The sequence below is a fragment of the Myxocyprinus asiaticus genome, chromosome 18 (assembly GCF_019703515.2).
Source record: "Myxocyprinus asiaticus isolate MX2 ecotype Aquarium Trade chromosome 18, UBuf_Myxa_2, whole genome shotgun sequence".
Lineage (NCBI taxonomy): Eukaryota > Metazoa > Chordata > Actinopteri > Cypriniformes > Catostomidae > Myxocyprinus > Myxocyprinus asiaticus.
In genome coordinates, this window is record NC_059361.1 from 14,707,015 (window position 1) to 14,722,840 (window position 15,826).

Below are 15,826 nucleotides of genomic sequence, written 5' to 3' on the forward strand. Positions count from 1 at the left end.
AGCAACTCCAAAGCAACCATCAAGAACACCCTTGCAATGCTCCAAAAACCACTCACAAAGAAACCAACTTGTTCAAAAGAAGACTCGACATGTTTTTACCTAATGTTCCAGTGCCCTGAAACCGACCCTATTCTGCAGAGTTACTGACAAGCACCATTTCCCTTCAGACATCTTTGTTTACTTTTTCCTGTGGCACTACTTATCTCAGCAACATAGATTCTTGTCACATGGAAACCAGGAATTAATCACGTTCACATAATCAATGAAGTGCGCAATTCTGAGGTTCATTTTACCTTTAAGATTACATTTTTACTTCACTGGCGGTTAGGTTTAGGGTTGGGGTTTGAGTTAGGTTGTGGAATTAATAACATGTGCATTCCACTTCACTGTATTACATCATTTACAGCAAAAAAATAAAATAAAAAAATAAAAATACATAAGAAGCTCGATTACACTTCCTTGCGTTTGACGTGCAAGGATGTGTAAACGAGCTTATCTCATGAATGTGTCAAGTAGACTGCTGATGTAAAGATTTATAAAGAAAAAGGTGGCCCATTTGCTTCAGAAGTCATGGATTAAACCACTCAAGTCATATGGATTATCATTATGCTTCCTTTATGTCTTTTTCAGAGCTTGCAAGTTTTCAACCCCCACTGACTTTTTTATGGATATAAACACATTATATATCCTCAAAAATACCTTTGTTTGTGTTCTTCAGAAGAAAGAAAGTCATACAGGTAAATGCTGAGCGAATTATAATTTTTGGGTGAACTTTTCCTTTAAAAGGAATCTGTCTGAGAGCTGGAGGTGGGAGGTCTATGGTTTTGGGGGCGGGTTTGACAGTGATGACAGGTTGTTTGGATGGCCATTATAGTGGCCTTTGATCTCTGCAAGGATGTGGACACTGGGGAATCTATCGCTATCGCCAACATATTGATACAGCCACGGCCCTTTGTGAGACCTAAAATCCCATGGACACCTTTGATAAACATACTCAAACAAACACTTAAACAGAGGTTTTATGCACCTATTTGAGGGGGCACCAATGGCAGTCCTGGCTCACTTGGTGCCCTAAGACAGCACATCACTTTAAAAAAATAAAATAAAAAATCAACATAACATTACAGAGCACATAGAGTGAACTATAGCAATTGAAAACATTACCTAATCACTTTCATCAGCATAGCTAATATAATGGAGGGTGAGAGATTGAAATCAGGACCTATTTAATGCGTCTTTCGCTGTCCAGCAAGGCGATGCAAGACGATTTAAACTGTAATGTGTAGTGTATATTCACACATCTCTGACTCAAATGCTGAAGGAGAAGCGCTGTTGTTTAAAAAAATGCAAGTGAACGCATTTTTGCAGTGAACCACTACCGTGCATGGACAAATTGCAATTTCATTAATTCAGTCAATCATGCAGCCTTGATGGATTCCATACCAATGTGTTTTGAATAGGTTTCCCTTTATTATACAGTAAGTGCTACTTTTACTGTCACCACCGTGAATGGAACGTCATTTTTTCCACATTAATGTGAAAATGACAATGAATAAAAATTAAATAATACATTTTCTCTTTAGTGCCAACCCCTCTACATTCTGTGGATATTATTATTTCTGGAGTGTGCATTTAAATTCACAGTTTTGACCAAGTGTGTGGTCGCACTACTTTTTATCTGCGTCTGATATAGAACAGGCGGAGCTGCAGATCTTATGGCACTTAGATAAAATTAACTGTTATTTTTTTATTCTTCCAGTCAAAATTTGCCCTGCAAGAAATACATTACAGCTGTAACTAATCAATTCTGGCAAGTGACCATGGTATAAGCGGGATAATCCATGGCTAGGTGTGTGTTAAATCATTTTAAATGCACTTCGCGGAGGCAACCACCCTCCGCTTCTGAGGTTCTTCGTCTCCACGTCGTGCATTTAAAATAGTTTAACGCACACCTAGCTGTGGATTATCCCTTTCATATATATATATATATATATATATATATATATATATATATATATATATATATATAGTATTGTTACAATAAGGTTCTATTCATAACTACATTAGTAAACATGAACAATGAACAATACTATAACAGTATTTATTAATCTTGGTTAATGTTAATTACAACATTTACTAATACATGTTTAAAATGTAAAGTTGTACATGTTAACATTAGTTAATGCATTACGAACTAACATGAACCAACTATGTTGAACAGTTTTATTTTAATTTTATTATTAAGCAATACTAATTAAGTCTGTAAAACAGTATAGCTAATTATTAGTTCATGATACCTAATGCATTTTCTAATGTTAACAAATAGAACCTTGCTGTAAAGTGTTAACATACATAAATATTATAATAAACCAAGCAAAATTACAACTTGACCAGTGATCACCATACATTTTCATAGGATGGAAAAGAGCAGCTTTGACATTTTGAAATAGCTCCTAATAATATGTAATATTATTAATATATCCTTAGTAAAATGAGTTTCAAGCAACCATAAGGGTGGGTAGGTGATGACTAATTTTTCATTTTAAAGAAAATTATCTTCAGAAGGTGTTGGATTGACCCATTTTAGTGCTTAAATGTATGCTTTCTGCAACATCGTTTTAAACCATCACTTTCAACTTATAATGATTGTGCAACTTAATTATACAAAATGTCATTTTGGCTAAAAAATTTAATCTGTTTGAATGGGCATGACGCTTCTGCATTTACTCAAACACTTTGCTAGGACTGCGACTAAATCTTTCTATCTACTCGAATTGTAGACAAAGAGAGCAAAGAAATGACGAACAGCAAAGAAAGAAAGAGTTTTGTTACACACAGTTTGACTGGCATATGAGATTGAAGTTTAAAAGGATTTTATGAAGGAGAGAGAAAGTGAATGAGTCAGACTGAGAATGAGAGACAAGAGGAGCGTCCAGGTGCTTCATCATTCCAAGTGACAAGTGAGCAGCAGTCGTGCAGTGCGAGTGTGTTGGAGCATCGTGTCCAGCGGTCACCTTACTACTGTCTGGCCAAGACCAATTTTCTCTTCAGCATTTGGAGTCGATCCAGACTACATCTCTCCTCCGGATACATTCCCACTGTCTGGCTACTACGTTGACATCAGCTTTTATGTTTAGCCCACATGGAAGGTGTGAAAGTAGATGACACCCTGAGAACTAAAGCCATTATTTTCTTCCAACACATGACCTTCATTCAGGCTCGATGTATTCACCCCCATTCCTCCTCATGAAATGTTCTCCACTCCTTATCTGTGTCACTGTAAGTATACCAGCCATCTGGTGTGGCTTACACTAAATCTCTCAAATCCAAAACTCCATCACCATGGGAATTGCTGAGGATATCACAAGGAGGTCATCACAACTGGCGTACCCACCCTGCCACACAGCCAATCATATTAGGCCAAGGCTGAGACACCCAACCAGAGCCTGAAATAAATGAGATTCAAATTCAATATCTCAGCAACGGGACGTAGAGTGTTCTTTCACTGCAGCTCCAGGCACCAGACCAAATTAATTTGCATTTTACTATGTGGACACGCTGTCGGCTCTGCTTTAGATTGCACCATATGGTCTGATGAATGCAGTGAACGTACTGTGCCAAGATGTTTTCACATTGTATAGTGTTACAGCATTAAACTGTGTTGTATTTAAATGGAAATGTTTGGCACTCATTAACACAAAGTGTTATTTACTGTCAAAGTGAAAAAAAAAAAGACTAAAAATATGTAGACATTTTACTAAAGTAAGTAGAAATAAACAACAGAAAACAGTGTATTGTACAAATATCCACCCACACTAGATGCTCAATTACCCTTGAACTTACTTCCAGGTACTGAAAGCCCCATGTGTACAGCTGAGAAGTTTTCATGATTTTATGATAAATACATTTGCCACTAGCATCTCCTCTTTTCCAAGGATGTCATGCATATCTCATCCACACTGGAATGGTGTTGTTGGTGTTGTCTCCAACGAAATTGGAGACTTTAGAAAACACTCTTCATAACTGCATACTTTAGAAAATGATGATGTTAGGAATCTGAAAACAGACTTTTCAAATGGATTAGTGTGAACATGGCCTAAATACATAAATTTAATATACCTTGAAGCAGTCAATAATGCATTTGTTAAAACCAAGCTCTAGTATGTGTATTCATAACAAAACTAATTCGAAGTTGTGAACATGTTTCCTGTAGAAGAGGCTACTAACATTACATTTATGCATTTGGCAGACGCTTTTATCCAAAAGTGACTTAAAGTTCATTTAAGCTATACTTTTTTTTATCAGTTTGTGTGTTCCCTATGATTCAAACCCATTATATTCACATTGCTAGCGCAATACTATGCCAGCTGAGCTACAGGAAATTACTTTTTACTCTTTCGGTTACACTTGGTTCTTGGTACATTTGGAGTTGGACAATACAAAGAGACGAATTCAGTGAGTTGCTAACCTGAGGCCCGTGCCTACCATGTCATTGAATTAGTGATTTGTTTATTCAAGAGCCACTGCTACCGAATCACTCTGAATCATGAACGAAGCATTTAGTTCATTTTGCGACCCAACTTAACCAGTTCACTGAAAAAAATCAGTTCAAAACAATGAATCATTTAATTGCGAATCGTTTCATGATGAATCATTTTCATCATGAATTGGATATCACTATTATTTATATCTCAACTTTGAAATAACAAGGAATGGCATAATTCGTCTGTCCTTGTTTAAATATTTTTATCATTGAAAATAATTGAGAATGAGACTTGTAGTGGCGTAATATGACAAATATTCGAGTCCCCCCTCTGTTGTACAAGTTAGTAATGCCCAACCAGTGTCGCATACTCTCCTCTAACAGCACAAATCATTACTGCTGTTTCACTGGGGGAAGCATAGTGGCGACAAGATGAAGAGAAGCGCTGCCCAGCAAATCATTTGGCAATGCTGTGCGAAGAGGGATTGTAAAAATAATCTGTATTAATGAGGTGGTAGGATAGTACTGTAATCTAGATAATAACACTGCAGCTATATTATAACTAGTTAACTACTTGATTGCCATTCAGTCCCACAACTATCAATGTCACAAAAATATCAAAAACACAACTTTACTTTGTAACTTTATGTTAGCTAAGTAGATCCCATTATAATCAACAAGGTTGTTCACGCTAGAAGTGCCCTCTGCTTCGCGTCACACAACATCCTGCCTTCAGTTGATGGACTTCTATTTTAAAGACCACTGATCCACTGGTTTCTAAACTTTCTAAGGTGACATGAAGCTTTCAATCTGAATACCCTCAAGTTAATGCAATGTGGTACGCTTCCACTTTTACTTTTTACCTTTACATGTTTTTTCCACTTTTACTGTATAAAGTGAACATCTTGGATCTGTGTTGGACATGTTCCTCTTATCAGATCCAAAGTGAATATAGCCTCAGGGTAGACTAGTCAGAAAAGGGAGCGGAGGAACAGTTGATCAGATAATGATGTCATTCAAGTTAATTAATTTGTGTTTGCATAGTGCCTTTCACAATACACAGTTCAAAAGTAAATGTACAGAAAGTTAAGCCTTAAGTGTTGAAATGTCTTAAAACACCCATGTACATATGCCTATATAATTTAGCTATATAGCATGTGTAAAGCAAGCCATATGTTCAGTGGACATGTCAAAGTTTTCCATAAAAATGATTACTATTTTGGCTTATGTGGAATATATTACAGTGAGGACAGGGTGACGACAGCAGCTAGGCTTTCCTTCTGAAAGGGAAGAATGTCTAATATGATACACAGTGTAAAAAAATGTAAATAAATAATAATAATTTTTGAAATTGATGACTTGGACCAAATATTAAGGAAAAGCAACCAATAAATGCCCAACATAGATGGGAACTCCTTCAATACTGTTTAAAAAGCATCCCATGGTGACACCTCAAGAAGATGGTTGAGAAAATGTCAAAAGTACATGTCTGCAAATTCTAGGCAAAGGGTGACTACTTTGAAGATGCTAAAATATAACACAATTTTGATTTATTTTGGATTTTGTTTAGTAACAACATAATTCCCATAGTTCCATTTATGTTATTCCATAGTTTTAATGACTTTACTATTATTCTAAAATGTGAAAAAAAAAAAAAAAAAAAAAAAAAAAATATATATATATATATATATATATATAATATATATATATATATATATATATATATATATATATATAATAAAGAATGAGTAAGTGTTTCAAAACTTTTGACCGGTAGTGTATATATAAACAATGTGAAGCGTGCAAAAATGTAATAAATACTTTATTTGTTTTGTTTTTTAAATACTAAACTTATTTGGGTAATGCAGTTACTTATCAGCATTAGCAAATGTAATGATACTGAAAGGCCTGAACAGCTGAATTATATGAAATTGTGTGTGACTGTAATCCATCAGTGCTTTATGTTGCTACTTTTTACAAGTTATAATGTTGGAAAAACAAAATAGGGCTTTTTGATACTGAGCTGAGACATTGGAACGATGTGCACGCACTTTGGTAGCCTAATGGCTGACCGGTTCAGAATAAAAATGGCAGGCATATGGTGAGGGTGGCCAGATTGCAGGCTATGAGAGTGAGGAATTACATGATTCAAAAAGAAAGGACAGCAAAAATGGTATAACTGTTAGGGGTGTACATGAGTGTGTGCGAGTGTGTGTCATCTTAAATAAGCCATTGAGTAAGAACAGGGATTGTGCTCAGAGCAACTTCACAGTCTCACATACCTTTGAGTGTCGAGAAAAGGTCAGGTTCTTTCAAATCTGTTGCAAGCACTCTCATGCTTGTTCATATACACGATCCTGTGGACTAAAAATATATAAAGCTTGCACATAAGCTCACATATTCCCTTTTGGCACTGCCCTGGATGTCTTTGAAAAGGCTTTTTAAGGCACAGTTTATATTACCCCAAACAAAACATCAGTGACACAAACAAACATATGTTTCTAATCACATATTGGGTAATTTGTGAGTTAATTAGCTACTCAATCAATGCTATACAAATTGTAAGATGAAGCATTGATTTATCATTTACATGCAGCCTAAAAATCCATTTTGAATCAGATCGGAAAGCTATTTGGAATGAAAAACCATGATGTAAACACCTCAATTGGAAAAATGGATTTAGCCTGATTTGAATAAACTTTCTGGTTAAAAGAGTTGGAAAATCTGAAATAATGCATTAATTACAATGTGAACCCTGTAGACCAACTACTTTCACAGTTGGGTTCAAAAATATTAACATTTCACTATTGCTGCCAGATGAAAAGCAGGCGGTAACCTTGATTTTATTTAAAATAAATGTTAATGTACATTTTATACTGAATATGGCAGTAGTAATTCATCAAATAATGATCAAGAAGAGCATTATAACCTGGCAAATACGTATGCTATGGCATACATAATTATTATGCATGCAACTTGACTTGATATTACACTTTTAAAAATTCACAAACATTATGGCAATATGGTGATTAAAAATTGTGAAGAAAAAAATAAATATAAAACTTTCGTTACAGAGATAGTGACCAGTAAGAGAATATACAAATGTACACTTTTCCTCATGCATTCATATTCATTTTAACCTAAAATCTTGACAGTGATTAAAAAAAACAAACAAACAAAAAAAAAAAAACACCATTTACATGTTATGTGTCATCTATCCATATAAAGACAAAATCTGTGTATGTAAACAAAACCACTGAACATCTTTAAGGCAGCATAGAGGGAAGTATCACAGGGAGATTCATTAAAGACTTGCTCTACCCCCACTGTTGCATTCTGTATTATTTGCAGGTACAATACAGGACTTCCTGTGAATTAAAGACATTAATCCCTGTGTAAAAAGCTTGTTTGTGGGATGCTTAGCTAATATGTCTTGCGTTTTGCAGAAACTCGGCACTGCTGACACTGTTAGTATGCACGCTGCATGTGAAAGATTCTCACCTCTGATCTTTGCTCTCAGGGTGCTGTAGGATGATGCAAAAACAAACATACACACACACACACACACACTTTAGTTCTCCCACACAAACACACACACACATACACAAAACACCCATTTTCATCTAAACACACAAAAGGACATGTTGACTTTGTGCTAACACATACTGAGTGTAATGATTTCACCCATGGCCCTACCTCCTTAGCACATCATGGAAGCCACTTTGGGGAGAATTCAGTGTAAATGAATCATTGTTCCCTTTCGTTAGGTTCTTTCGACACTGTGTCAGTAGCTGACACAGTGAGACCACCTGGTGGTCATGATGGTCTAAAGCCCTGTAGATTCATGCCAGTTCCCAAGACCCACAAAGCTCACGTGGGCTGATGGCACTTAATTGTCACCCACTAAGGAGCGTGTCACTAAGGAGTGTGCTTAGTGGCCATTGGCATCAGCCAATTAATTGCTGTAATTCTATAGTGCTTCAGACTTGGGCTGAAAGATTAATCTAAATAAAATAAAACATTTCAAACCACAAGGGTTGCAATTTAATTAAATATATAAATGGTCTGCACACGCTGCGCATATTGTATGTTCGCAACTCTGTTCTCTGTCCACATACTCAAAGCACATGTGAAGCTAATGAGCTGAGCATGTTAAATTTACAGTGCTCTAGATTCACTAATCGCATATTTTCTGTGTTTCCAAATATGCTTGGCTGCTAAAGTTGCTATCCATAATCTAAAGTAACCGCATAACACTGGGTTTTTGTGGACAGAAGAGTGGACAAGAGCATGTCTCTGTAGTAAATGGCTATTGTGAACTCAACTACATAGCAATGCCGCATGCAAGTGTAAATTGGTACATTAAATTAGTGCATAAATATGCTACTGTTTTATAATAATAATTATTATTATTAGTTGTAGTAGTATTAGTAGTAGAATTTTTCAAAAATATATTTCTATAATAATTTCTTAATAATAACTTATTATTGGGTTCCAAAAAATAACAATGAAAAATGGTCTGACACCACATTACAAAGTGGACAAAAACAGGTACACAGTAAACGGATACAATGTGAAGGTGTTGTGGATCTGTTTTAACCCCTCTATGTTTCACTGTATTTTTAATGTTTTTTTTTTTTTTTTTTTTTTATATAGTCTGGTTCTTTTTAAGAGGACTCAAATATGATTATTTCTATCGGCAGAAGAGCATGTTTGCCCATGAATTACTTTTGGTAAAATAAAAAAGGACTTACTATTATATATATATATATATATATATATATATATATATATATATATATATATATAAAGTTCAAATCGCAATATTTTTCTAAATAATCACAATTAGATTTTTTTTGTCCAAATCGTTCAGCCCCACTTCAGACCATAGTGGCCACCTGGAGGTGTTCCCATTGCGACAGCTTGATAGGCTTACCTGTTAAATTTCAGCAGTGTGCTGATGTAACGTAGTGCTGGTGGCTGCTAGCAATGATGATGACGAAGACAATGACGTGAAGATGAAGAACCCAAGTGCAGTTTATTTACAAACGTGATAACCAATAACCCTAACTACAAATGTGAAACATAAAACATAAACATGAACTCCACTATGACTTGACTATAAACATACACATGACATATCCCCCCCACTAAGGGGCGGCTCCCGACACCCAACACATAAACAAAACACGTAAAAAATGACATAAATTCAAAGTTCTGTAGGGAGATGGGGGAGGGGGGGTGTCTTGAGGCATGGGTCGTGGCGTGGCGGGAAAGGGTGAGGGGCATGGGACCAGGGCAGAGTCCATGGGGGGTGGAGCCATGAGAGGCTCGAGGGGCGGAGCCATGGAATGCAGAGCCATGAGAGGCTCGAGGGGTGGAGCCATGGAACTTGGTGCCCGGAGAGTAGCCGAGACTCGAAGGGCCAAGGTGGAACCGATGTCAGGGAGGACCAAGGCGGTGCTGGAGGCTTGGAGGAGCAAGGCGGAGCTGGGGGATCAGAAGACTGAGGCGGAGCCGGTGGGACTGAGGACCAAGGTGGAGCTGTAGGGAAGGAGGTCCCCGGTGGAGCTGACAGATCGGAGGACGAGGTGCAGCCAGAGGATCAGAGAGCCATAGCAGAGCAAGGTGACCGACAGACCAAGGAGGAGCCGGAGGGACGAGGGACCCCGGCAAAGCCGACAGGTTGAAGGACCGCAGTGGTGCCGAGGGAACGCCAAGCTGAGGCAATGTCGAGGGATCGACAGGCCACGGCGAAGTCCAGGGTTTGGAGGGTCCAGGCGGGGTCGGAGGGCCGAAAGTTCCCCTTGCCTGCTCAGGAGAACTAAGGGTGGGAACCATCTCCAGGTCCAACTGCTCAGGTGTGGCTGTGATGTGGCATGGAGCAGGCTGAGGCGTTGCTGTGACGTGGCATGGAGCAGGCTGAGGTGTAGTTGTGAAATGGCATGGAGCAGGCTGATGATTCGGGGCAAAAGATGGCGCTAGCTCAGCGACCATGACTAGGAACTGTGGTTTGGCGGCAATGACGTGAAACTCTGGTTTGGCGGCCATGATGTGAAACTCTGGTTTGGCGGCCATGACATGGAACTCTGGCTCGGCGATGGCCATGTCGTGGAACTCTGGCTCATCGGCGGCCATGTTGTGGAACTCTGGCTCGGCGGCGGCCATGACGTGGACCTCTGGCTCGGCATCCTCCTCCCCCACAGTGAACGTGGAACCAATGATCTGTAGGGCGAGGTCGATATATTGAGCCAGGCTGAGGGAACTGTGACCACCAGGCATCAAGGAGGAGATCGGCTCACTTAACCCCACCCTAAAAATGTCCTTGAGGGCGACCACATTAAAATCCACCTGGCTGGCCAGAGCTCAAAAGTCCTCTACGTACTCCTCCAGGGGACGATTCTTCTTACGTTCATAGTTCGGTCAAGTATTCTGTAACGTAGTGCTGGTGGCTGCTGGCAATGATGATGACGAAGACAATGACGTGAAGATGAAGAACCCAAGTGCAGTTTATTTACAAACAATAACCCTAACTACAAACATGAAACATAAAACATAAACATGAACTCGACTATGACTTGACTATAAACATACACATGAGAGCTGACTGTTATAATATGTTGGGTAACTTTTACTTTGTAAATTCATTTAGACCAGGCTATTAGATTTGCTCTTGTTGGTCTTGCACTACCAGTTCATTCAGTTGTTTACAATAAATATGCCTATATTATCTAAGGTTGATTCAGTGAATGCCTGTTATGTTTTATGTTTAATGCACAAGGATCATAATGCAAGGCAAGCAGGTTGCAAATATATGCCCTATTATATAGATATTAAATATATGCCCAATCAAATAGATTGCATTCACACAATGTTTTTTTTTTTTTTTCTTTTTCTTTTCTGTAATAGGTAATAGCATTACATTAACAGCACCCAGCAAATAGCACTGTGTTTTGTGAATAGGGCCCAATCTATAATAAACCTAATTCGCATTAAAAGGAGGCATGTTTGCACCAAAAGTAATGACTTGATTTAAAGATCACAAAGCAGCGCTATTTCAGTGCATTTAACCACTTGGATTCTGGTTGGTTATTGAATAAGACACAGGTTTTTGCACTGTAAGACCACACACAAAAGCAGTACAACTGTTTACTGAATTCGCCATTGATTTCACCCTTGGCCTCTCTCCTTAGCACATCATGGAAACACACTGTAAGAATACATCTGAATCACATGCACACACACTTTCACATTCATAGCGAAAACAAAAAAAAGAGAGAGAGAAAATGACACATCTGAGGCTTGGCGGTTGCTTTCGCTCCAGCGAGCTAAGACAACGGCTGCACAGAGATCATAATGAGAATAACGACTGTGTCACCAGATTGAAAGAATGTCGTGAAAATGGAATAGCATGTGGCAGAGGAAGAGAGAGAGCAAGAGGAAGATGAAATTGAGAGCAGGGAGAGAGAGAGGAGCTGACAGTAAACCCTGTAAATCCACTGGGCTTTTCAGATGCAGACGCAGAGCAGAAGAGACAACAGCTTTAGGGGCCAGAGAGCAATGGTCAGAATACCAGTGAGAGAGAGAAATAAAGGTAGAGTATATATAAGAGAGAGAGATAGAGAGAGAGAGAGAGTTAAATAAAAAAAGGTGGCTAGGCAGGCAAAGAGGCTGGAGCTGTCAAGAATGTGCTGTCTAGAGATTAAATTCAGGGGATATTTAAAGAAGGGCAGCATGCAAAACATGCGTTATCTCTCAAACATACAAAAACATAAATAGCATAAAACATGCAGAATAACACACAGTTCTTTCAAAGATAACACGGGTGTCCATCCTAACAGAGTAACCCATAGGCCCATGTCTTTGCCAAATGTTGTTTATGTATCAGGTTAAAAGGTAGATCATGTTTCCATGGCCATCCTGGAGTTTGTCGATTAACGAGCATGAGATCATCTTTCCTACTCTGTGCAAAAAGCATGTGCCTTAAAATAGCATCACTATATCTCACTTACCTTCGAATTTGTGCACAAATCCACGCACAATATTAAATTATGTTGGATGGCAAATATAAGTCAAGGACGTAATTCCCTATCAGGTGTCTGGAAGGATTTGATTAAAGTGAGCAGTTGGGTCTTGGACTAGAAAACGCTTGGGTGTTATTGTGCTACTGTTAATGTTGTGGGTTTCTCATCATGCATATTACTGTGAAAGCTTGAATCCATGTATAAATGCATCAATGTTTTTAATTGAACAACAGCAGGCATGTGTATATGTGTGTATGTTTGTGTGTGAGAGTCTATGAAAATGGCACAAGCGTGTGCATGTTATTGTCTGGTGCCTCAGTAGGTTGATTAGACTGAACGCTGAAGGCTGAGTCTCACTGTGTGGGTCTCCGCCACACTCACATATCTACTGCATGTCATCATATTTCTCACACACTGATTGGTAAGATGGATATAACCAACATCGCACTGTCACTCAAAACCAGCAGGCCTCGATTAGTAATTAAATATTCTTGTGAATTCCTTGTGACACTGTTTTCTTTCAGTCTGTCTCTACTTCCTCCCCTCACTATATCTTTTTCCTTTGTCATTGGCTATGTTCAGAACAGCATACTAAAATAATAATCTGCAGTATATAGTATGTATTGTGCAACATATGCAAATTGTCTGTATTAGAGTACCCGAATGGCCTACTGCCTTTGTTTTGTTGTATACTACACATTTTGGCAAAGTGCATGTTGAAACCAGGAAATACACACTTTTGCATAATCAGTGATGAGTGTGATTCAGAGGTTCCATTTTCCCTCTAACATTACACTTTTTTACTCCACTGACAGTTAGGTTTAGGGTTTGGGGGTAGTTCATAAAATATGCTTTCATCTTCACTCTATTACATAATTTACAGCTAAAACCAACTCGCTTTACAACTCTTGGCCCCACTTGCACCCGTAAACTGGAGCTCACACATGCCCTTATGTTAAGAAAAACACACAGCCAGGGGGGCAGTGCTTTAAATTTCGGTAAGCACAGACCGACTTTAGCTTAAGAAAAGTCAATATACTCTTTCTGAATTCATTGTGAGATCAGTCTGAAAAACTTATGTGTGTCAATCAGCTTATGCTTAAACAATTTATGACCTTACCCTAATAAATAAATAAGGCGTTTACATGACCATGCACATTGTCAGCTTAAGGATAATCGGTATAATATTGTGCATGTAAATGCATTCAGTGTTATGTTTAATGAAGAAGAGTTGCAAAGGGATCACATTTTATAAAATTCTGTGTATTAATAATAATAATAATAATTTGTTATTTTATTTTAGTTTGTTTTGGAGTCATAAATATATTTTAGCTGGGTTTTCGTTTTTTATTTATTTTTACTTATTATTTATTTTATTTTTTCTCTACTGTTAGTTTACTTTTGAATTCAGTTCACAAAAAAAATAAACACACACACACACACACACACACACACACACACACACATATATATATATAACCAAATTGAAAACTATATATATATATATATAGTTTTCAATTTGGTTAACGATTAACACTAGTAATGAGGTCATGTGACAATAATGGGTTAGTGTCCACTGTAGATAGTTTACAGTCTATACTGCACAGTGCTCAGTTAGTAGTAATCTAGTATTCCATTCTGAACATATCAATGGTCTTTTTTCCCTTATGTCTCTCTCGTCTCTGCTCCCATCCTCTCACTTGCCTATCTCTTATTCCCCTCTCTTATTCTCCTTGCTTTTCTCTCCTTGTCTGCCCTCTATTTCTCTCTCCCTCACTTTTTTCTGTCAGGCACAGGCCCATCCCATCCATTGACTCATCAGCAGCTAGTCACTTATCTACTTCTCTCCACCCCTCTCCCGGAAGGATAGATCTCTCTTCTCTTCACTTTGTTTCTTTCCATCTGGGGCTGAAATTGCCAGAGCAGACGCATAACACAAGGTGTCAGAGTGTGTCAGCGGCAGGCAGAGACACCGAGCTCAGACCACACTCGCATGCGGGCCCAGACACAGAGCTATTCATTATTCATAAAGCCATTTCTAAGAGCGGTGAGGACCCAGTATCACGCAGGAGCTCGGGAGAGGGCTCAGCCTGTGCATGTTCACAGATGTGCAGAATCATTCACCAACTGCCGTGGCTCATTTCAAACTGCATCCAAGAGGACACGCCAGGGTCACTTGCCTTGTCACGAGCAAAAACAACTTTATTACAGATGAAAGCTTTTTGCAGGAAGCCTCTAATGAAACTTCACAGTTTAACTTGTAAGTTATAGCTGTTGACTGCATGTTCCACTTGACTTCAGCTGCATTCTGAGTTTTATTTCTATGCCATTGCTAACTATGATAGAAAGATCTGCTTGAAATGGAAAATTCATGTCAACTGAATAAACAAACAAACCAGTTGTTTGTGGACTTGCATATCATGATTAGAGGTTGATTTTAATAGCCGATGCCAATATCCAGAGAGTAGAGTGGCAGATAGGCCGATGTAATGCCGATATGTCACACAATTTAAAGGGATAGTTCACCCAAAAATGAAAATTCTCTCATCATTTACTAACACTCATGCCATCCCAGATGTGCATGACTTTCTATATTCTGCTGAACACAAACAAAGATTTTTAAAATAATATCTCATCTCTGAAGGTCCAAACAATACAAGTGAATAGTGGCCAGAACTTTTAAGGTACAAAAAGCACATAAAAGCAACATAAAAGTAATCCACATGACTCCAGTGGTTAAATCATTATCTTCAGAAGCAATATGATAGGTGTGGGTGAGAAACAGATCACTATTTAAGTTCTTTTTTTATTATGAATTCTCCTCCCTGCCCAGTAGGTGGCGATATGCACAAATAATGTGAATCTGCAAAAACAAAAAAGAAGAATGTGAAAGTGAAAGTGCAGATTAATAGTAAAAAGGAATTAAATACTGATCTGTTTCTAGCCCACGCTTCTGAAGATATGGATTTAACCACTAGATAAATTGATGGCTTTTATGCTGCCTTTGTATGCTTTTTGGACTTTCAAAGTTCTGGCACCCATTCACTTGCATTGTATGGACCTACAGAGCTGATATATTTTCCTAAAAATCTTCATTTGTGTTCAGCAGAAGAAAGAAAGCCATAGACATATAAGATAAAAGATGAGAGGATTTTCATTTTTGGGTGAACTATCCCTTTAACAGTAAATTACATATCCATTAATTGGTTAAATACATTTTTTATATGTATATTATATTTACTCAAAATTGTACACAAAACATATATCTGTCTGTCTGTCATATTTCACATCTCACAGCTTATCTCATCCTAATAACAGC

At 38.0% G+C, this 15,826-nt stretch overlaps 1 protein-coding gene across 3 annotated transcripts in view; it reads left to right on the top strand.

Annotated features, from left to right (window-relative positions):
• Positions 1-15,826, top strand: part of LOC127455691 (inhibitory synaptic factor 1-like) — a 109,417-nt gene that overhangs the window by 42,935 nt on the left and 50,656 nt on the right. The gene's annotated exons all lie outside the window — the stretch shown is intronic.